The 23,154-nt window shown below is 43.2% G+C and overlaps 1 protein-coding gene across 2 annotated transcripts in view; it reads left to right on the top strand.

Annotated features, from left to right (window-relative positions):
• The window catches only part of ARHGEF4 (Rho guanine nucleotide exchange factor 4), a 216,522-nt gene that overhangs the window by 57,098 nt on the left and 136,270 nt on the right, over positions 1-23,154 (top strand). The gene's annotated exons all lie outside the window — the stretch shown is intronic.

Below are 23,154 nucleotides of genomic sequence, written 5' to 3'. Positions count from 1 at the left end.
GATAAAGCTGACAGCACAAATTCTGCAGTTATATCTTAGATAAGGTGAGAGTCCAATGTACACTTGACCACACTGATCTCAGAATCAGCCCTGCACTAGGGATCAAGTGGCTGCTGATCTTGTCATCAATCTGGTAATTTTTATATTAATTTCTATATTAATATAATTCTATTTTTGGGTTTAACTTTTGTCTCGCACATATAACCTAGAGAATATCTCCTAGCTATATACCTTACCCTCTCCCTCTTATCTTTTTTCATTTTTCTCATTCTCTTTTTCTTTCTCTCTCTTTTGACAATGCAGGTTTTTTTTTCCTGGAGAAACATTTAATAAAATTTTTGGCCTGTAGAGAGTGAAAGTAATACTAGTTTTTGGGTTTTCTATGATGGGACACCCAATAAGGCTGAACAGTGAAGCTCTTTTGTCTTTACTTTAGCTAATGAAAAAAACCAAACAGGAAGATCTTCAGATTTGCCCCCAAACAATTACCATTCATCCAAGTACCACCACAAGCACATCTAAAATATTCCCCTTCTATGAGCAGCTTTTGGCACTTGAATGTTAAAATCTTATCCCTTAATATTCCAGAATTGCTGCCTTACTACAGCTGCTATGAGGGCAGCTACCATCCCTTCATGGTCAGGGCTTTTTCCAGTTTCTTGATACTTAAAGTAATATAGGAGAAATATGTACAATAGAAGAAAGAGACAAGGATATTCAGGAGATCCTCAGAGCACATCCAGTAATGGTTATGTCTCTGAAAAAGTGATTCTATTTCTGTTTTCCCCTTATTTCAGAGGGCAGTGAATACCAATGGATTTGCACTCACCCTGTGTTTGTGTTACAGACAGAAGCATTATGGCATAATATGGAGCATGCCAAGGTAATGCTGGAAATCTGGCCAAGTCCAGCTGAATTTGTGTTCTCTAAATTGCCTTGGGTCCCAGAGGAGAGGTGAAATCAGAACATTGTTTATCTCAGCTTGGTACAGAGAGTGGAGCAGTGAAGCAGACAGAGCATTCTGCTTTGGAAATGAGCCATATATTCCAGTGACTAATGAAAACCAAAGAGGGCAGGGGTAAAAGTAGCAATTAGGACATGGGAAAATGTGTGGTTTGTTTCAGAGTGTGAGGCTTCACTTGTACCTAGTTCAGTGCTGCAAGCTTGGTGCAAATTTCATTGTATAGTAACAAACCTGAACATTTGCCTCACCTGAATTTGTGATCATATTCCTAGCACCATACACATTTCAGTTGAACACCTCCTTAAAATTTTGCAAGGATCCTTGGCAAAAACAGACCTCAAGCAATTTCCTCACAGCTCTTTTTTGGTTTTGTAGAAGTAAAAGAAGGGTCTTCTCCCAACCCAGGAGGTCTTTCAGCAGTGCCCAGCACTGCAGACTCACACTTCTTGTAAGGTGTACTCACTTCAGAAACTGAGCAGCTCCTGATGAGTAATGAGCAGGATTTTCTCAAAGCTTCCAGGCAGGACTGCTGGAGCCACAATGTGCCTGCCTCATCAAAGAGCCTTTCTAGTGAGCAGCATGCTCCTGGTGATGGCTCAGTGAAACCCAGCTGGTGGCTGGGGAGAGCTTCTCTGGGGCACTCATTTGCATCCAGTTTGCCATGCTGTCTGTCTCTGAGGTGTCTAATGAGCACTTGGCACTCTGGGCCCAGCAGCCACTGGAGAACTGGGACAATAATCTTCTTTATCAAGGAGGTAGGTAGGAATAGAATTAATAAACTCCTCCTCAGCAATAATTAGTGGTATCAGCTCTCTGCTGCCTGGGCCTGATCCATGATTTGCCTGCTGTCAGCAAGGGGCAGGAGAAAGGTGCATTGCATGGCAAGGGTGGCTCCTGTCCCTTTGTCTGATGCAGTGACACCAGACTGAATTACTGCACTAGGTAAATAAGTCATTTAACAGATACAGATCTTCACGGGAATGTAACATTCCTGGGAGCCAGCTCCATGTATTTACAGCCTTAAAAGAGAAGGAATTCTTGCAACTACAAAATAAGTGAGGCAGGTTTCCAGTACAGACTGTTGAATTGATATTTATAGCAAGGTAAGCATTTGTGAAGTATAACCAACAGTCCTGACCTCCTCTTGTGCTGTGCTTGGCTGCCAGCTGGGGTGAAACACAACAGCTGTGAACATGGGAATTGTTCTTTCCAGGAGATTTAGATCATTATTATTAAATGCTTTGATGTCTTACAAGAAAATCTTTATGGGACTGCAGTAACAGTCATGTTCTTAGTGTTACTGCTCCTCTAGTGAATATCACAATCATTTTGTGATGAAAATAATTTTGTGATAAAAAATTAATTTTGCAAAAAAATTAACAAGAGCACATTTGGAGAAGGCTGCCATTGTACCTGGATCTAAATAAACCCTGGGATCTGGAATAAACAAACACCTGTCAGGCTCACAGAGACCAACTCTATAGTTTGCATTTTGCCAATTCCTTGTATTGGTGACTACAGCTCACTAGGGACAAAGTTCAGCTCCTCCTGAAAACAGTGTGTTTAAAAAGGGAGGTCCTGACAAGATCTAGAGTGATACATGTGTACTTATAGAGAGTTGTATGCATATTTCTAATTTAAAAACATAAATTGTGCATCTCAGCAAAGCAGGACTTGTTCTTCAAGAATGCTGGGCATTGGAAACAATCGCTTTGAGTTTGTCTGTTTTTTTGGCTAATCTGAGCTTTCTTGGCTTTAAGTCATTGGTTTTTCTGGTTTATATTCCAATACCACTGAGGTTTCACAGTTTACACCTGATTGAGGGCCTGTCTGAAGGAAACCTGTGGGTAGATGTGTGTCATGGCTGGCTCAGGTAACCTAGTTCCTCTGTACCTGAATAAAACTTAAAGGACTGGATAAATGTTGCATTCTCAAAGTCTGGCAAGTACTTCACTCCCTGACTGTTGAATTCAGACAGGCAATAAATGGGAAAAACAGACAGTGAAAAATTAGTCTGTGCCATGAGCAGAGGAGTTATATACCTCAGAGATATTTCTTTATACTATTTAAAATGAGGAGTTACATACCTCAGAGATATTTCTTTATACTATTTAAAATGAAGAAATCCTTGATATTAGTCTGTAGATACTGTGTCATCCTTTCACCACAGAGACTGCAGTGCTTCTCAGAGAATGAAGTACTTTGGAAGGAGAGATATGCTTGCTGAGAACCTTGGAATGAGCATCTCTGAAAACCAACAGCTCTATTTCTGAAGGCTTAAATCTGTCACAGGGGAATATTTGTAATAATTTTGGTATGGAATCCAAGAGAAGCCTTATGCATTTTTCCACATCCCACAAATACAAGGGAGCTTTTGTCAAGCTGTGAAAGTAGCCAATATAGAAACAAACTTTGGGCTGGGCAGAGCTTTTTTTGGTGCTCTCAAAGCACTTGGCCTTGAAGTTGCACTGATAGAAAAAGTTTATCTAATTGTAGATCCTGGTATAAATTGATACAACAGGCTGCCCAGCTCTCTGCCACCTGGAATGTTACTGGGGGCCACAATAAACTGCAGGTAGTAATTCTTTCAGCTCATTTCCAATAAAGAGGGGATTTGGCCTCATGGCAAATCAGACTCTCAATTTTAGTCTGAGACTTCTTGACTGAGAAAGCTCTGTTGCTATTACAAGTCACATGGACTCATAACACTATTTACAGCAATGATCTTTTTAATTCCTGAGCAGGAGCACATAACATCAACAGGGTTGGTTGGGAATGGATCATAAGGGCAATGATCTTGCAAATGCTATTCATGTGCTGTGTCTTGGGACAAAAACCCAGGAGAGCAGGATCCCTTTCTCCATTGCTCTGAAATGTGCATGAGTACTGGCTGGATGTGACTGCATTTGGTACCAAATCTGTCTTCCCTGAGGCTGCCCAGCACTGGGAGCAGAGGCATAGAGACATTGCTTAAAATAATAGGCTTAGCTGATGTGAAACCCATATTCTGGCTTCTATAATGATTGAGTAGCTAATGCAGCAAGCTAAGATGGGAAATGGCTCAGAGCCTGTCCTGCAGAAGACAAAAAGCCAGGGGGATGTGGTCAGGATTGTATCAGTGGTGCATTGCTAAGCCATTGAGATCCAAATGTCCTTTGGCTGTTGGCAAAGGGAAGAGCATTCTGCACAGCCAAACTGCTGGAAGGACAGGCTTCTGCAGTGCATGAAATAACCTGGGATTACTTGGCCAGAACTGGAGAAATGCTGCTAACACTACCACCAGCCTGTGGAAATGTGCAATTTACAACCAAAGGGACTGCACATATATCCTGTGACAACTCCAAATGGCATTTCAATCCACCTCTCAAAACTAATTGGTAAAATGGGGAAAGGGGGTGAAATAAGGAGGATTATGAAAGAGGATAAAATGAAATCAATTAAAAAATAAGTGCAGATTTTTAAATGAAATGTGCTGTGATAAGAAATCCATGTGGAAATTTGCTTGCCCAGGAAGTCCTGTAGATGTACAAGCTGGTGCAGGATTTTCAGCCCATGTGACATCCAGTCTGTATGACTTGCCCTTGCCTTATCATGTCATAGTCATGAGCCTTGTTTAGTATGGCCAGACCCCATAGAGCTGGAAATCTTTAAAAGGAAAGGTGTTGTTCTTCAATTTTCTTTCACAAACTTATAAAGTCCTAGCAGCTTATTTCCAGGGAGGGCAGAGAAAGAGCTGTGTCCTTGGTTGTAATCGGTGCCAGCAGAAGGAATGCACTTCTGAGTGTTTCTGGTTCCTCTAGTCCAAGTGTGATTTCTCCTGCTAGGTGAGCAAGTGTGGAGTCACTCTTGGAAAAGGAACAGAACTGGGTCAGCAATGACAGAGAAAATACCTCTTCATGCAGGGCAGCTGTAATTAGTGTTGAAAACTTTGTGTTCAGTGTCACACCAGTGCAGGGCAAAGTAATGGTTACAGAAAGAAACTTGACTAAAATACCATGTTTGTCATTCAAGATAGGTTTTTTCCTTCTTTGTAATGTAATATGTTTGTTTATATTGCCAAGCCAACAGAGGTCAGGGTATGATGGAAAGCAGGAATATTTCATCTGCTTGCTTGGGTTTGTCATGTGGCATCCTGGCTGTAGATGAGAAGTATGAGAGAGGCAGCAGTGCAGCGTTTCTAATCTTACCCAAAGCTTTTTGCTTGTGTCTATCCCATCAGGATTGTTACCCTGCAGAGGCATGAGCTGGTTTAGCCATGTTTTATGAGTGAGCTCAGAGTAACTGAGGCTGAGGGTGCAGCCAGCCCCTTGTACTTGGTCAGTGCTGTACTGTCCATGAGCCCATGTCCCAATGCCAGTGCCACCCCTCCTGGCTCCCAGAGCTGCTCCTGACACTGGGAGTGTTGGCAGTGGCAGCCTGTGTGAACTGTGGGCACTGTTAGCCCCTGTTTCACTGGGGCTGATCACATCACCAGGATCTCCAGGGATTTGGAGTCAGACCCAGGTCAGGTGGCACATGAGCCACTACAGTGCAGAGGGGGAGAGCTCTTGGTTTGAAGAGCTCATGTAGTTCACACAAGGTCACTCTGCAATGTCTTTATTTCCTCTTAACCCCTGTTACTTTACTTGACTTTCCATAGTTACAGTAAAAAGTTTTGCATATTCATTTTTACAGGCAAGTTTTCCAAAAGAGGCACCAAGATTCAGGTCTCCATGATTAAAAATCTGTCCTTAAATTTCATAAAGGAAGTTGCTTTTTGGGCATCATCCTATTTGAACTTTTTTTCTCCTTTGTGAAGTTAGAAAAACGCAGCTGCAGTGGACAGATGGATCTGGAGTGTGCTCCAGTTAGCTCAATATCCTGTCCAGGAAAAGGTATAAAATTATGGCAAACATATTGTGAAGCTTCTCCTGAGCATTCTGTGTGCTCCTCTCCAGTCAGAGAGGCCTTTTAACAGGGTTGGTATTAAATGTAGGGCTGGCTGTCAGGAGCTGGGCTGGCAATGGCTTTGGAGTGTCTTTGGGCTGGAATGTTTGTTTTCAGAAGCAGAGCTGGGGGAAGGCAGTTGTGTTGGTGAGCTGCTGAAGAAAGGGGCAGGGGATGCTGAATCCATAATTTCCTATCCTGGCTTTGCAAAAGCAGATCCCATGGTGTCCCTGAGCTCCTTTTCTCTGTGTGAAAAGGGGACTACTGACCTGGGGTGGAATGAAGCATGGTGTGAAGATGCTTGATATGTTAAAGAAAGTCTTGCTCAGTTCAGAAATAGATCTGTAACAGCAGGATTCAGAGTCCATCCCCTCTGCCTCCCCTCTACAGGATTATTCTTTTAGGTAATATAATCTTTTAGGAAAGGAACCTTGTCTTCATATTCCTCCAATGGGCATGAACAGCAGTTTCCACTGAAAGAAAATCCTTAAACATGTATGATGTTGTTGAAACTTCACAATACTATTGTTAATATTATATTATTACTATTAATGTACTATTAATAATACAATATATAATACTACTATTAACATACCATTAATATTATTGTTATTATTATAGAATATTAGTATTATCTAATAATATCAGTGTATTTCACTGATAGTTTTCTCCAGCTCTAATAAGGAGCTATTAAGGGTTCTACTTCACAGCATTTCAGACAAAAATCTTGTGACTACAACACAACTGTACACTGGAGTGTTCTGAGCAAAACCATTAGGGCACTCTGGTATTTTCAATTTTTAGCTTTTTGGGATGTTTACCTTCATCTCCTTTTTTCATTTAGCTTACTACCTTCAAAGCAGCTGGCCCCATAAAAACAGAGGACACTGAAAATTCGGAGTGGCAGAAAGTTATGCCCATGGGGTAATGTTTGGAGTTCTCTTATGAAAATAACAAAAATCTGTGTAATTACAGAATCACAAAACAAGCTGAGTTTAAAGGGACCCTCAAGGGTCATTGGGTCCAACTCCTGGCCCTGCATAGTACCATCCCCCAGTCACAATTAATCTCTGTACAGTAAATCTTATTGCTAAAAATGGGTCTGAGATTCTCCAGATTAATTTGAACTTAAATCCTCCTTTAATAAATTGCTGGGACTATACTTTTTAAACCTCTTAAAGTTCAAGTCTTTGAAAAATGCAAAAGCTTTTAAGTATTTCAGCATTCCACCTCCACCTAAGCTTGTTGTGTGACCTAGACTTTACTGGAAATCTAGTATGTTCCTGCTACGGGGCATGGTGAGGCACTGGGCAGGTATAAATACATTTGTGAGCCCCTCCAGTGTTGCTCAGGAATAATTTTTTAGCCAAATAAATTTTTTTATGTTGCCATTATTACAAAATTGATCAGTGTTCCTGACTCAACTAATGGAGTTGTCTGGTTCATTGAGAAAGGATATTTTAAAACTGTGATCAGCTTGGTCTGTGCAGGGATTCACTGCAGAGAACCATTTATTCTCCCTGATTGCAGGATGGGATGCACAGACCCCTCAGGTCTTTGGCTGGGATACACAAGTCACCCACTAAAATATGAAAAAAAAACTAAAAATTGTTTCTTAGTACCACAAATATTCACAAACATGCAGGGCAACAAAGCCACCTTCTTTCTCATGATCTTTTCTGCAACGCTTACTTACAAATTGCAGTGTTTCCAGTTGTAGTTCCTGTGTGATTTCTGAAAAAAGCTGCAAAATTCAGGCAGCTGCAGACTCCATCCTGAGAAAGAACTGGTCATACAAAGGTGCTCCCAGGGTTGTGCTGCTCTTCCACACCGTGGGTCTGCTGTCTGCCATTGCTGCTCTGGTCCTGCACACTCCCCACACATGTCCTGGTGACACGAGGCATTGTTTGCTGTGAATATTGTGCTGTTAATTATTGCAAGCAATGTGTGTAAAACCATTATGTATAAAACATTTATATATTATATAAACCATTACTGGGGTATATGTTTGATTTGCTGTAAATATTTGACAAGCTTTAATTTTAGGGCATTCAGCAAACGCTTCCTAGCAGGGGAGACAGACTTTCCATATCACCTTCTTATTTCCTTCCCATTTAATTTTCTCTTTTACTCACCTGCCCCTACCCTTGCTGCCTGCATGGGAGGAGCACTGTGTTTCCTGCCCTGCCAGACAGCCTGGGCTGGAAGGCAGGAGCCTTTGGGTGGCAAGCTCAGAGGCAGTGGCAATACCAGTGGAACTTACACAGCTGTGGCTTTGGAGACTGGGGAGCTCCCATTGCATCTTGCTGGCAGGTTTAGGTCCTGGAGCTGTGAGATCTCTCAGGTTCCCCATGACAGTGGCTGATGGTGAGATCTGGCTGATGCAGATGACTGAAACCTGAAGCTTCTCCAAGAACTATTCTTTCACTTTGGATGTGAAAGCTCAGAGGATTTTCTGCACCTTGATTTCAGCTACCTCCTTTGAGAAAAAATGAAGAAGATTTCAGGGCACATTAAGCCCACAGGGAGTGTGGCTTCACAGAGGTTCCAGTTCAGGCAGAGGGAACAAATGCCAGGTGAGACTCTCACAACCTTTGCTTCAGCACTGCAAGAATTGGCATCAGCCTGTGCTTTTGGTTGCTGGCAGGAAGAGCAGATCCTGCATCAGCTGACTGACAAAGCAGCAGAGCAGAGAACTCAGGAGCAGCTCTTGGTGGAACTTGATACCTTGACTCTGGCCCAGGCAGTGGAGATGGGACCACAGATGGAGAGAGTGTTGCAGAAAAATTGCTCTGGGTTTATTCCAGTTCTGACAAAGCAGTGGGGAAACTGCAGCAGCACTAGTAAAATTTGGGAGACAAGAAATTTTAATTGCTGCAATCAGTGGTACTGCTGGAGACAGAGAAAGCCTCTTGCCCTCACAGCAAAATGTGATCAAGAGAAGCAAAATCACTTCATCCCATTTTGTCACAGCCCAATGCCATCTGCAGCAGTTGTGAGGAGACAGCACCTGGGCTGGCAAGTGAGATGTCCAAAAACAACCCCCAGGAGAGTCAGGAACATGCAGGTAGGCTGCTGGTTGTAAAGGGCCTGGGACAGAGGGACAGAGGGACAGAAAACTGTACATGGGCTCCTGGGAGCTGGCCACTCAAACTGTGGGTCTGCTCTTTGTGCAGATGCCAACCCTCAGCTAAGTTGAAGTCCTCCAGGTTATTCTGCAGTACTTGAACATTTTACATGCTTGACTTTTGCTTTTTCCCTTTTGCAAGACTTAAATCTTGCATGAAGGCTTTTGGTGATGTGTTGACAATTGGAAGAGCAGTGTCTGCACTGGGTTTGGGGCATTGATGTGATGGCTGGAGGCTTCTGCTAAAGGACCTGCCAGAGAAGTGATGTTATAAATGAAGTTTTTAGATTGGTACTAAAGGAGGCTCTCCACTGCCTGAAGAAAATCTTCTTAACCCTTTATAACACATAGGAATAGAACTCACTTCTGTAAGAGCTTAGATTTGTAGAAATCTCCATTGCTCCACAGTCATTGTGGTTTGAAATGGTTGTGAATGGAGCATCAGATTTCTACAGATATCTGTAAGTGAAGATCATAAAGACTGACATATAAGAAGGGGTCAGGCCAGTGGGCATCATAGAACTGTATCTATATCTGAGGTACCTGTCAAATAAGATTGAGTCCAAAGAAGTTCTGCTGTAACATCTCTCTCTCTATGGTATTCTGTTCTATTCTGGCCTAAACTTCCTACTTCTATATAGTGACAGAGGAAAGCAAGATCAGTTCCTATTTCTCTTTTTTCCTTTTAAAAGTTATTTTATTTTTTTTATGTGTGTGTGCTTGGCTTGGTTGGTTGGTTTTCTTTCTTTTTCAATAAAGAAATTATTTAATCATCTTTGGTTCTGATAATCACCCTCTATTTGATTTCTCTTTGCTAGATCAGTGGAACTAACCATTTGTGTAAGATAATGTAACAGGGTTAGGAAGAAAGGAAACAATGATAAGGAAATTTGATAGAGCCAGATCCAATAAAAGGACAAATGTGAGCAGAAATGAGAGTAAAATAAGAGAATAAAAAGCACAGTTGATGTAGAATTAGGCTCTTTTCAAACAAGGTGATCATCTCTGGGCTGCACAGGAGCAAGCTGAAGTAGTTCCTCTCTAAAAGACCAAGAGGAAATATTAGTGAATGGCTTGAAGACATTTCTCCCAGTGCTTCTTACTTTGTCCTTGCTGAAATCTTGCAGGAGCTGAACAGACAAACTGCATCCCCTCACAGCTGCCCTGCCTTCCCTATGGCAATTATTTGTGATTAGCTGCCATAATGTAATTAAATGTTTAGATTGTCCTGAACAATTGAATATTGTACCTCTAATGCCTGTTATTAGTGCTGTTCCTGACAGGTAATGAAAACATTATTGAGGCTAAAAATGTCTGGTACTCTTTGTGTATTCAGCATTGCAGCAGTGAAAAGGCTGACTGAAGGGAAATGAGCTGTAGTGAGAAGTACTCCGACCTGAGGCAGTGCCAGCAGGATCTTCAAAGACTTGAAAATGTATGATTTGCATCTTTTTGTTTCCTTTTAAATGTCACTTGATCTTTGTGGTTAAGAGCAAAACCGAGTTCTGTTTTGTTAACCAAAGTTTAGAGCTTTTTGGATGTTCATGCAGGTCTGTGTGCCATTTTTCTTGAACTGACCTTAAGAGAGTATGAAATAAGACACAACTTCTGCAAGATGTTTTTTCTGATCTTGTGATGGTTTTAAGGCAGTGCTGTGCCAAGCAAAATCATCGGGTAGGAGCTATAGTTACTGTATTCCTGATTCTGTGGTGCTGAAAGCTGGGCTTTGGCTTAAAAGGCATATTTCTCTGATCTGATAAGCTTTCAGATCTTTCTGTGCTTTCAAATTGGCCCTGGCCAGGTGAAGAATTGCGGAGTGGATTGAGTGACTGGGTCCTGCTCCCATCTCACTCTGCATTCCTTGCCACGTGAAGTGATCTGCTGATCCTGGGGAGATACACGGGGCAGTCTGGGGGCCTGGGAACAGCCAAGGAATGAACAGCTTGGAATAACCATACCCACTCTGCTCGTGATCTTGCTGCCCTGGATTTTCCTCTGCAAGAGCTTTCCCTCCTTTCTAAATGTTGCCAAGTTGGAGAAATTCTGTGTCACAATTTATCAGAGCTTCTCTCACATCCTCCAGCTGTCTCTCTAACCTTACAATGTGGGAAGCCAGGTCCTCCCCACTGACCCAAGGAATGAAATGCTCTTGTAGTTAACCTTTCCAGGGCAGCAGTTTCTGCTCCCTGCATTTCAAAAAATAAATTACTGCTTCATTGATAAAGTGTAGCGAAGCCAAAACGAACACTTGCTGCAATCCTAGAATCTCCCTAGGTGGTAAATGGGCCAAGGAGCAGTTCCTCCCTCCTGAGGAACTAAATGGACATAATTTGTGTTTCTGAGGGATATGAAATTCTTTCTGCCAGGGGAACAATCTCCACCACAATGTACATTTTCTGTGACCCAGAGGCACAACTCAGAGTGTAGGGCAGATGTGGATTGTGCCAAAGGATTTAGGACATGGACATTTCTGTCCCTTTGGATACCTTTTTTATCATACTGCAGTTTCAACCATTGAAATGAACAGCTTCAGTGATGAGGCCTGGGTGGGATGTGCCATTCTGCACTGTGAGGTTTTCTCTTGCCTTAGCAACAGGGGTTCAGTCTTTTCTCACACACCTTTTCTAGACCTCTCCTCCCATCTGTGGACATTCTTGGGCCTTTTCTGAACTCAGCACCTGACACATGGGTTACCTGTAAGTCTGGATTGCTGCAGGAGCTCCTTGCTCAGGCCTGCTCTTCCATGTCATGTCTGTGTATCGTGGTAAAATAGATTAATAAGCATGTACAAGACACTAATTACTGGATTAGAAGGAGCCAAAAAAGATCTTCTCACCTGTCCTACCACTGGAGATCAGCTCTCCCTGAGTCACTGCTGTCAGGTGTGTCTAATCTGTGCTTAAACACTGAAAGTGATGGTTCCATGCTATCCTCTAGGCAACCTGTCCCAGTTTTTCATTACCCATATTGTTGGTAGTTTATTGATTTTGTTTAACTTCAGTCTTGTCTGCTTCAATTTAAATCCATTAAATCTTGTTTTATTTGTCATACACTCAGAGAGAAGATTGCTTCCTTGTGCCAGCAGTTCCAGACTGTTTTCACACTGTACTCTCTCTGGGATGCACACTGTATTTTCAGTCCTTCCCCATGATTCATCCTAAATAATCCTTGCTCTTATTTTGACTATTGCCACTTGCTCCACGTATCCTGATGTAGGAATCACATTAAGTTGTCCTGAAGGTTCCAGCTGAGACCTCACCTGTGCCAAGCTCAGGTTCCCCATCACCTGTAGTAGCTATTGTTCTAGCCACCTGCATGTTGGAAGTGCTAGAAACCCCTGGAAACATGGATGAGACAGGAGCCTTGTGGCAAAAGCACAGCTGGTAGATACACTGCAGTCACTATATCCAACCTAAACCAAACCAAGGACATCACATGAAATCAGCACTGGGATAAAAGGTTCCTGAGAAAAGGCAGGAGCTTGGAGAGAGAAGGGGGCATTTTGGTCACAGATTCATCCAGCTCCTGTGGATTTTGAGAAACAAGGTTGAGCTTATGTGACCTCAGTTCATCTCATGAGTCAGGAGATTTCATTCCCCTGTGCCTTGTCACTTAATCTGGTATTACATTGCAGCTCAGGGTCTGGAGGTGTTGCCATTGTTACAGAGAAAAGGAACAGAGGTGAAATCAGGTACCCAAGATCAAAGGACAAGTAAGGCAGTGAGCTGGACACTGAGCAGCTGCACCAGAAAAAGGCACAGGAGCCACTCCCTGAGCCCCAGCAGCTGAAGGGCCTGGTGTCACCTGCACGGTGTGCAGCACGTTCAGCCTCAGTGTGTGACTGTCACCCGGGCACCAAAGGCTTGCTCTGCCCTGTGCCACACAGAAAGGACTTAACCCTGCACAGAACCAGGGCACCCTGACCCCAAAAACATCAGGCCTGCTGCTGCTGCAGGTCTTGTGCCTCATTAAAATCCCTGCAAACAGCCCTTTTACTGCCTGTCAAGAGACAAGTAGAAACAGTGGGCAAAAAAGGTCTTTGCAAATGGCACAGCTTCAGGCAGCTAAATCCATGCTCTGCAACAGTGTTGCTAGCTAAGTTTTCCTTGAAAGTTGTTATTTTATATAAGCTGACATGTTATTTGATCTCTTCTGCTTTGAAAAGCTCATTGAGAAGATTTTTCTACCTCTCTGGAGACAGGAGGAAGGGAGTGAGCAGACTGCTGGGACTGGAATATCCCATGTCACCCAGCTAGGCTAAACTCAAATAAGGTGTGAGAATGCAAAGCTATGCTGGATTCAGTTCACCTCCTGAGCTCATGAGCAGGACCTAGCCTGTCCTGGTCCCATGTCTGCAGGTCACCCTTCTTCCCAAGTTCCTCATTCTTCTGCTGGCTCCAGATCTCATGTTGTCAGTTTTTAGGAGCTGCCTTTGGCTGCTCAGCCTGTCCTCTGAGTTTCTGTTTGTGTAACACTTGCAGGAGCCCAGAGCCAAATGCAGGGCAAATGTGTAAGAAACAACCACTGAAGGTCAGGAGGGGCAGCTGAGGAGGGGCAGCCTCATGTGTTTTATGCACATGGAGGGATTCAGACCAGGAATCAATCTGAAGCACGTGACACCAAAAGGAGGAAAATCTTTACCTGACTATCAAAACCCAGGCTGACTTTGTTAGCAAAGCTCTTACTTAAAGCTATCAAGAAGAAGTAATGGCATATGTCTTAGACTGAGACATGAAAAAATTATGCTCCTATGTCGCAGACATCTTTTATGAAAAATCCTTTCCTTAGGATTTTTCCTCCTGAGAAGCTGGGAGGCCTCAGGAACAAAATGTAAACAATGGTTATCTGCTGCTGTGGAATGCAACAGGTGCATCTGGGATTGGCCCATGTTGGATGTGTGTAATTAATGGCCAATCACAGTCAGCTGGCTCAGACTCTCTGTCCCAGACACAAGCCTTTGTTATTATTCTTTCCTATTCTATTAGCCAGCCTTCTGATGAAAGCTTTTCTTCTATTCTTTTAGTATAGATTTAATGCAATATATAAAATAATAAATCAAGCCTTCTGAAACATGGAGTCAGACCCTTGTTTCTTCCCCAATCCAAGAACCCTTGTGAACACGGTCACACTCCTGTTATGATAGCTCATGGTAGGAATGCATGTTTCACTGAGTGTCACTCAGAGCCCTGCTAAAATCACCTCAACAATGCAAAATATGGTACTATACTTTTCCTCCCTATTTGTTCTTTCTTTCTACTTAATTTTTCCCATTCTCTGCTGCCTCCACTTTGACATCATGCCTCCTTAAAATGCCATGGGAAAGAGTCTACAGTTGTGTGAGGGGCATTTCTGTGCTGGCAACCCAGAGAGGCTCCAGCTGATGTGCATATGCACAGCTTTTAGCCATATCTCATTCCTGTCCTGAGGTTTTCTCCCCTGTTTACACAGTATTCTGTGTGGGGAGTTCTCAAACCTTCAGAGAGGGATTAGACCCAGCAGAGAAATTAAAAGACACAATTAATGAGCAGGGACTGAGGTGGTTGAATGTCTGGCTCTGCTGCAGGTGCTCTGGTATGACTAGAGCAAATCATTTCCCCTGAACCAGTTAATGAACATAGCACTTCCTCCCTCTCCCCATTTCCCTCCCTCTGTCTTACATAATTAAACACCTTGGGCAGACACTCTCACCATGTTTATCCAGCACTGTTGCTCATGGCCTTGCAGCATCTAGGAACAGAGCAGGATGTGCCAGAGGAAGGGTGTTTGGAGTAATCCTATCAGCAGGGCTGATAAAAAGGACAAGCATGACCACAGAAACATTAGTTCAAAAGCAAACAATGCAATGAAGAGGGAGCTGCAGTGGCTGAGTGTATTGGGCAATTTGTGGTGATGTTCCAAGTGATGGCAGGAGGAAGTCAAGAAAAGCAGGATTTTGTATCAATCACTGCCTTGCATTTCCTGGGCTTCATGTAGGCCCTTTCCTTCAGAGTCCTCTTTAATTAACACTCTGATTTATAATTCTGCTGATTGAATGTTGACTAAACAAAAAACAACTCGTTCTAAAAGTGGACTGAGTGGTTAGAGTGGTTATAAGATAAACAAACCATATATCTCATGACCTTCAGCTTCCAATTTCACTGCAGTTCCAGTACTGAACACTGAATTGATGACAGCTGAGGGAATATCAGTGGATGGCTGTGGCTACATCTATATGCACATATACATTTGGGATTTCTTGAACCATTGTCTTCAGTGGGGTCTTTTTTCTTTAGAGGAGTTTGCCCTGTCTATAAAATATTTCCTGCTTTTATACTCCTTTAAGTCAGTAATCTTTCTATAATTTCTCAACAGCACTCTGAAAAAAACCCCAAACTAATTGAGGTTGAAAAAGGTAAATATGTCTGTTCTAAAGTGTAGTGACAAAAATGTAGCAGTAGAGTTGCCATGGAAGGAAGGACACACCATCACAGCACTTGCTGCCTGGTCTTCTAGAGCAGAAGTCTCCATTTCTTTCACCAGGAATCCTTAGGATTCCCACTCAGCTAAGGGGTCAAGCCTTTCAACACTGTGAAGGGAAGCCAGCTGTGGATGCTGTGTTCATTCAGTGCAGAGCAGCAGCCAGAATGGCCTTTTAGAGAGCATACAAACTTGCACTGCTTGGTGGATGTCAGTACACGAGGCTCCTGAGCTGCAGAGCACCGAGTTCAGCATGGGCCCTGTCTTTGGAGGAGCATTCACACAGTTTCTGGGTCAGACTTTTGGTCTGTGCACAGCTGAGTGGTGCCTCTGCCAGGCAGCTCCAGCCTCCTGTAAGAGCACCTGCCCTGCAGAAAAGTTCATGGTAAAGTTCACAGACAGATGGACATTTGCTCCATGACTCTGAGGCAGGACCTTCCCTTTGGCTAAGTGTGTTGGATTTCCTTTTTGGTACAAAAAGTGAGGCTTAGTCCCCCATTTCATGGGGGCAGCCATGCTCATATCTTTACACTCTACCTTCTACATGAACTTGTGATTATCTTTTGCTGGGACAGAACTGAGTTTTCCCTATTAAAATAAAAATAAAGGGTGTGAGTGAGAAGGAATGTTACCCTGGTTTTATAAGGCAAGCAAAACAGATCCCAATTGTCATGAAAAGATAACCAGCCATCTAACAATATAAGCTTTCCATGTGTTGAAGGCAGAAGCAAATAAGGTAATGAGCAATATCTTCCCTTGAGATTTGCCAGCAGAGGGAGCGTTGCAGTGCAATGGTCACAGACTGTGTCCTAGAGCAGGGAAACTGCTGGAATCTGAATTTTAGACGGAATCTGAATTTTAGCTGTGTTCCAAATTTGATTTGACATATTATATTGCCATATTGACCAAAAAAGGATCTTTTTATATTTCAGAACAGCAAAATATTAATTAATGATACAGCCAATACTTTACATTTCAAGAGTGAAATGACACTACATAGCTAGTGCCATGGCTAAAATGTAAGATTTCATTTGGTACAAATCAGCTGTCAATTTGTGAGAATGAATCTACAAATATTTTCATAATAGTTACATCTCATATTGCTGCACTGATGCAAAAAATGTATTTCTGATGCAAACTGCAGCTTGTAAAACTGAACAGAAGAAAGAAGCCACAAATATGAGACAGAGAGGCATGAACTTTTCAGTGTTGTGCAATCATTTTGTACAAATAACACAGGAAACCTTTATGCCTCCTCACTGCCTCACCTTTTACCTGCTGGGCAGTCCTACCTGTCTGGAGCTAGAGCTGGGGGTTTGGTGCTGAGGCACTGGAATGCAGCCTGCGTTTATCAGGGCAGTGAGTATCTGCCTGTGCAAAGTGCTCTGCCCAGGAGCCTCTGCTCCTCTAGATGGCTCCCAGACCCCACACTCTGGAGTCCCCCACACCCTGGCCAACATTTCTGCTGAGCTCTGTGTGGCAGCAGGAGTGGCAGTGTCAAAGGGGAGATGCTGATTTTGGCTTTGGGCTATAAAAGTGGTTTTTTTTATAAAAACGCTATAAAATGGTTTTATAGTTTTCTCAACTTTGTTATAGATGGATAATGAGATGATTGGCTCTCACAATTAAAAGATAACTATTGTGTGAATATTAAGAAAAGCTTTAGTGATGTACAGTTATGTTATTGTAGTTCAGATGCCCTCTGCTCTCCCCACAGTTCCCTTTCCCCCTGCATTGTTGCCATCACACAGCCTGGGCTGTCTGGGACAGGTACAAAGAAGCTGCACAGGTGTCCCTTGCATGGGGCAGTGGGAATGGAAAAGCTTGGGGGTGCTCAGGGGGTGGGCATGGCAACACCTGAGCTCCAATGCAGCGACAGGAAAGCAGTTTGCACTGATAAATGGCAAAGGAGAGCTGCCTGACAGACTCTGGGAGGGGCCAGGGCTGGCTGATGCAACCCCAGGGGTGTAAAACACTGAGCATCCATCTTGAAGGGAACTGGCCATTGGTGTGCATGAGGGGCAGTTCCCAGTGCTGCAGCTTTTTCCTTATGCAGTCCTTTGCTGTATTTTTGTTAAGGTTCAATAAACCTCTTTAAATATTCAAAGTGAGCAGTTGTCTCTCACAACTTTAAGTTGGGATTGGCTTGTTGATAGAACTGGAGAAGCTGTGGGGTGCAGCAGACCCAGTGCTGGGGTGTTTGCCTGTTCTTGCAGTCCTGCACTGAATAAGTGTTGTATGACAGCACCATGGTGGAGCCCAGGTCCCCTCTGGGGCCACGTTACCCAGGGCTCTGAGCAGAACAGAGCACTCCAGCTGGTGGTGGGTGGGAGGAACACACTCAGGTTTGGGAGTCATGGTGCTGTTATGATGTTCAGATATTTCACTGACTCTGTGCCTTGTTTTGCCATTGGATCCAAGCCCTCCCTCCTGCCTTCACCTGGCACCAGCACCCCGAGAGATGGCAGCTGCCAGAGCCTTGCTCACCCAGTCCTGCTGATTTTGGGCTTGTTTAACCATTTGGAGGCTTCCCAGAGAAGGCACTAAAAACAGCTAGAGCAGGACATGAGGTGGATGTCCACGTGTTGTTTCCTCGTGCCAGGAGTCATTAACACAGTGCAAGTTCTCACAAATCTTCACAACTGGCTTTGAGAGGTTTTTAACTGCACCTCTTGGGAACAATGAAAAACCCATCTTTTGTGCAAAAGGGAGATATGTTGTTTAATTGATTTCATATATAAATGGTTCTGTATATAAAAATGTTGCCACTTTAGACTGAGAGCCCTGCAAACAGTGCTATTGCTGTGCATAGATGATTAACAAAACATCTGTGTCACCCAACTGCTTAGTGCCAAAATTACTTTTGGATGCCTATACATATCTGCACTGGAGCAAGAACCTCCTGGGAAGTTGCTTTCCTCATTCATCTGTGAATTTTGTTTCCTCTTGTGCAGTTAAGATGCAAATGTTTGTGTCCTGCATCAAAATCTGAATATGTTTTGCAAGGAAAATGCCATCATTCCGTGGATATAGAGCACTTTCCCCAGTACCTGCAGAGGCTTTCATTTCTAGTGCCTTTCAGAGTGCCTGTCAAATTGCCATTTATGCACAGAGCAGAATCAGTCTGAAGGTTCAGAACCTCTGCTGACAGCAGCATCCCGGCTCAGCAGTCCTCATCAAGGCACAGTGCTGCATCTGCTCTTCTTCATGCTGCTTTGCTCTTTATAAACATCTGTAGCACCTGTAATATCCACCAAAATGACAGGCAATTCAGAAAAAGTGGTTTTCTGCTGACTAAGAAACAAAAGTTCTGTTTGAAGTTAACGTCTTTCAATCTTTTTCTTTCTCATTAAGTGTAACAAGGTTTGTTTTTACAAGGCAGCAGTAAATAAAGGCAATTTAACAAAAGAGCTTTGGTATCTGGATTTGATCAGGAAGATAATTTGAAGCCTTGGGGACCTTCTGTGGCTATTTGACATGATGTTTTCTGTGTAGTTTCTAATTTGAGTCTCTGCTGGGTCATTTTTCCAGCCACAGTTGATCAGTGCAGAGGGATTTGGGGTGGGTTGCAGCTACTGCACTGTACCCTGCACTGTCATCTCGTGTCTGAAGTCCTTTCCCAGAGGCAGATTTGTGAGGGGTGGTTGTGTCATCATTAATTTAAGAGCCTTTCTCAAGTTTCTGTGCTTCTGTGTTATGTGAACCCTGAAAAACACAACTCTGGACATGTGGGAGGGCTCTCCCAAAGAATTTTATTTACTCTTCACAAAATAAATCTTTACATGGCAATTCATTTGCCACACAAAGTTCCCCTGAGGTAGGCTGTTGTAGTTCAGATGTAGTTCTCTTTACACCATGTATAACCCAACCCCTGACTGGCATCCAGTTTGCTTTAAGGATTTCTGGACAGGCTTTGCATTTACTTGAGCATGAAAAAGTGTAGGTAAATTGAGACCATTAATTCTGGGCCTGTATCTCTACCCCAGATATGTATGAAGGGCTTTTTTGTTAGAGCTCTGTGATAACTGAGCTGGTGTGGCTGGTTCCTTGGGATGGCTGTTCCACCATTGCCAGGAACATTTCTGACCTCTGTGACAACACTTGGTGAGAAGGGAACACTTCTTGTGCCGTGTTTGCTTTAAATCCAAGAACATCATTTAGTTCATGAAAAGCCATTTCTGTGGCTGTTCTTCTGGAAGGCTTACTGGTCTTAGATCTTTTGAGGCATTTCCAGCCTGGTGAACATCCAGGTTGGAAATGGAACATCCAAGGAGCATCCTAGAAGTAACATTATCTTGGGCAACCTTTGGCAGCCCAGCTGGAGAGAGCAGGGGCCTGAGGCCAGACTCTTCCTTCTCCCTACAGACTGTCCCCTTCCAAACAGAGGGGTATCAAAGTCACAAAAAGGAGAAACTGGGTATTTCAAATGCTGCTTCTGTCCTGGTACTGAACACACTTTTGGTTTTTCCCTCTGTGCCCTCATCTCAGAATATCCATAATGACAATAGCAGTTCCATGACCAGCACTTTTCAAACCCCAAGGCCACCTCAGGCCCTACATGGCTATAGAAAAATCTCAGCTTTTTACAGTTCTTATTACACAGAGGCTGGATGAGTTTCATGCCAACATGTTAGAATATTAACTGTTTAGCTATCATGGAAAGTTAGAAAGTTAGGAGTCAGGATCCCTGGGAACAAGGAGGAGTTCCAGAGACAGTCATTTCAGTAATTCCATTATTTTTCAAACATACCTGACACAAGTCAAACTAATACAAGTGACCCCAGACAACATTATAGCTGAAATCTGAAGCAGCTGTATTAGCAATATTGCAGTGAAGGGAACACTTTAATTCACTAGTTTTGTCTATCTTTCTTTCCTTCCCTGCTTTTTAAGTGGCAGGGTTCAGAGCACACAGCACTCTGCAGGATGAGACCTCCTGTAAAGGATTCCCTCCTCCCTGCCCTGGGAATTGCACATTTCCTTTCCCTGATGTGCAAGCACTGAGCACAGAGCACTGGCTTCTCTCACCTGTTCATGGGAACTGCATTTTACCCCCATCCCATTGCAAATCAAAGACACTGGCCTGTGCCTTTCAGTCAAACAAGGTGTGAATGGAGATTTATGAAATGTGTATTGATAGCAACTCAAGAGTTGTTACCATCACCTGTGGGGAAAACAATTGTCTGGATCATGTGAAATGCCAACTGAAATGCTTTCATGTTGTCTTGACTTCAGGGAAAAACTGTTCTGATGTTCCCTGAGCTGGAAATGAGGTGATAACAAGGGGTCAGGTCCAAGTTAGTGGGAAAGCAAGTCAGACTTGCTTAGGGAACTTGCATCCAAAGTAAAAGGTAAAGACATCTAAATGGTCAGATTCCTTTTGTGGCTGTGAAAGTTAAGGATAAAATCCTTCATTGAAAGACCAGTTGAAGTAAAACAATTTTCTCTATAACCTCTCCTGCCAAGTGTTAGGCAGAGAAAATTAGGGAGACACAATATCTGAGAAACTCACTATTGCTGCAATATAATATTGTGTGATAAAATTATTCAAATATCAAATCTAGAGGAAAAAAATGATACCTGACTTTCCCACCAAATGAAAAATGTTCACAAGACAAGAGTGACTTGGCCCATGGGAGCCAATGTCACATGTGAGGGCAACCTGGATAGGAGGTATCTTCTTTTATGGAGATAAAGGTCTTCACCTTACACATCAAAATCACAAGGTTTCCTTTTTCTGGTGACTTTAGTTTGACATGATTATATGTGGCTGCATGTAATAACAGCAAGACAGATCTGTAACTTCAATTTCATCCTATTCTCTTGGCACATTTCAGAGATGGTAAGAGACATGCAAGAGAAAAGCAGTCAGGGGAGCTTTGTTGTGTTTTGTGTATTGTTTATGAAGTGTGAAAGCCTTATTTCAATACTCAGTTTTCACATTTATTTCAGACCCCTGTCTTCCAAATGTTTATCTGCTCTGAGATTGAAGAGATGTATAAACAAGCAACCCTGTCCATGGGGGCTGAGGGTTTTCTCAAGCTTTCTTCCCAAGAAAGCCCATAATTTGTCTTTTGAAATTCTCAGTGTAATCTCATGGAAACATGACAACAAGGGCTGTTGTCTAATGAGCAGCCTGGCTGAGAATCACTGCTGCACAAATACTCAGCTCCCAAGCCCGTGATGGGTTACATCAGAGCCCATTGTAAACCTCCCCTTCTGCTCTCACTGAGTCCTTTAAACTCAATTTCTGCAGAAAAATCCCAGTAAAACACCATGAGAAGTACTCTGAGAAACTCTACCAAAATACACACAGTTCAGGTTGGGAGAAAGTTAAACCACATGTGACAGAGCACAGTCTGGGCTCCCACAGACACAGGCAGACCTGCAGAGGGCACAAAATGCAGGTTGCTGGCCCTGTAGGGATTTCTCCCTGGGCATTAGGGGAAGTTCAGGGGGCTCCTGAATGGGAGATTTACCAAAGGTGAGCTCTAGGCCTCTCCCTTAGGCAGAGGGCTTGGCTAGACTTGGTGGAAGCTGAAGCTTCCACATGCTCTCACTCCTCAGGGCAGCTCCATGCCAGGCTCCATCTGGCAGCCTTGGCCCTGCCAGGCCCATCCTGGCACTGGTTCTCATCCTCAGCAGCTCTGGGACTTGTGTTCAGCCCTGGGCTCACTGCAAGGCTGCTGGCTAGCATCACTTGGTGCCCTTCTTACTTAGAAGTTTTCCCTTATTTCCCACAACTTGTGGAAGCAATTGTGGGGCCTCTGTTTCTGCTTTAAATGCGTAATTTTGTGTTATGCCCATTAAAAAGAATGAATTTGGGAGGGATCACAGAAAGGACATCCTGACATAACTATGTCTAGAATTATAGATGGAACATAAGAGATTTCTGCCCTAAATTTTTGCAATTTAATTCATAATTATCCTTGAGTAAAGTTGGGCATGTTCTTTACTTTGCTTCGACTTGCCTGAATAGTTTTTATCTTAGTTTCTTGCCATCTGTAAGTTTGTGTTCAGAGCAGTGTTGAGGAGGCAGAGCTGGTGGTGCTGAGCAGCTGCTGCTGCACTCACTGCTGTGAGAGCCAACTGCTCCCACTGGGAAATGCTGCTCTGAGTGCTGCTCACTCCTGACGGGGGACACTGGTGTTTGCCATTGCTGCAGGACCTCAATTCCACGTGCCTCTGCCTGCACACAGCGAAGGACATTGCTCTGCTGGTTATGGGACTTGTGTGGCCACCACAGTGCAATTTGATCAGGTTCAGAAGTGATTTCTGGACTTGTTTTGAAGTACTGAATTCTCCCCCTTGCCTCCTCCATTCAATTTCTATTTCCTTCTTCTGCCAAGAGAAAATTCTTCTTATTGAGAAATTGTCATTTGGAAATAACTTTTATGTCTTTCTTTTTCCAATTTACATGCTATGTTTTGGAGTCTAAAATCAGAAACTCTGTGACACGTTCTTCAACGTGATTTGCAATTTGTCTTCCCATATGAGGACTCCCATTTCTCTGTGACCCTGGTGAATGTGATGTGCAACTCGGGCTAAAGGATCTTGTGTTCTGGTTTGGTGGATGCCATTCACTTGTGGTGTTTTTTGGGGTTTTGTTTGGTTTCCTTTGCTTTGTGTTGTGTTATTTTTTTACTTTTAGAAAAGTCTTTCATTGTTCATTATCTCAGCT

Source organism: Melospiza melodia, chromosome 12, assembly GCF_035770615.1.
Source record: "Melospiza melodia melodia isolate bMelMel2 chromosome 12, bMelMel2.pri, whole genome shotgun sequence".
NCBI classification, from domain to species: Eukaryota; Metazoa; Chordata; class Aves; order Passeriformes; family Passerellidae; genus Melospiza; species Melospiza melodia.
Note: the sequence above shows the minus strand (reverse complement) of the source record. Positions and strands in the feature narration are given on the sequence as shown.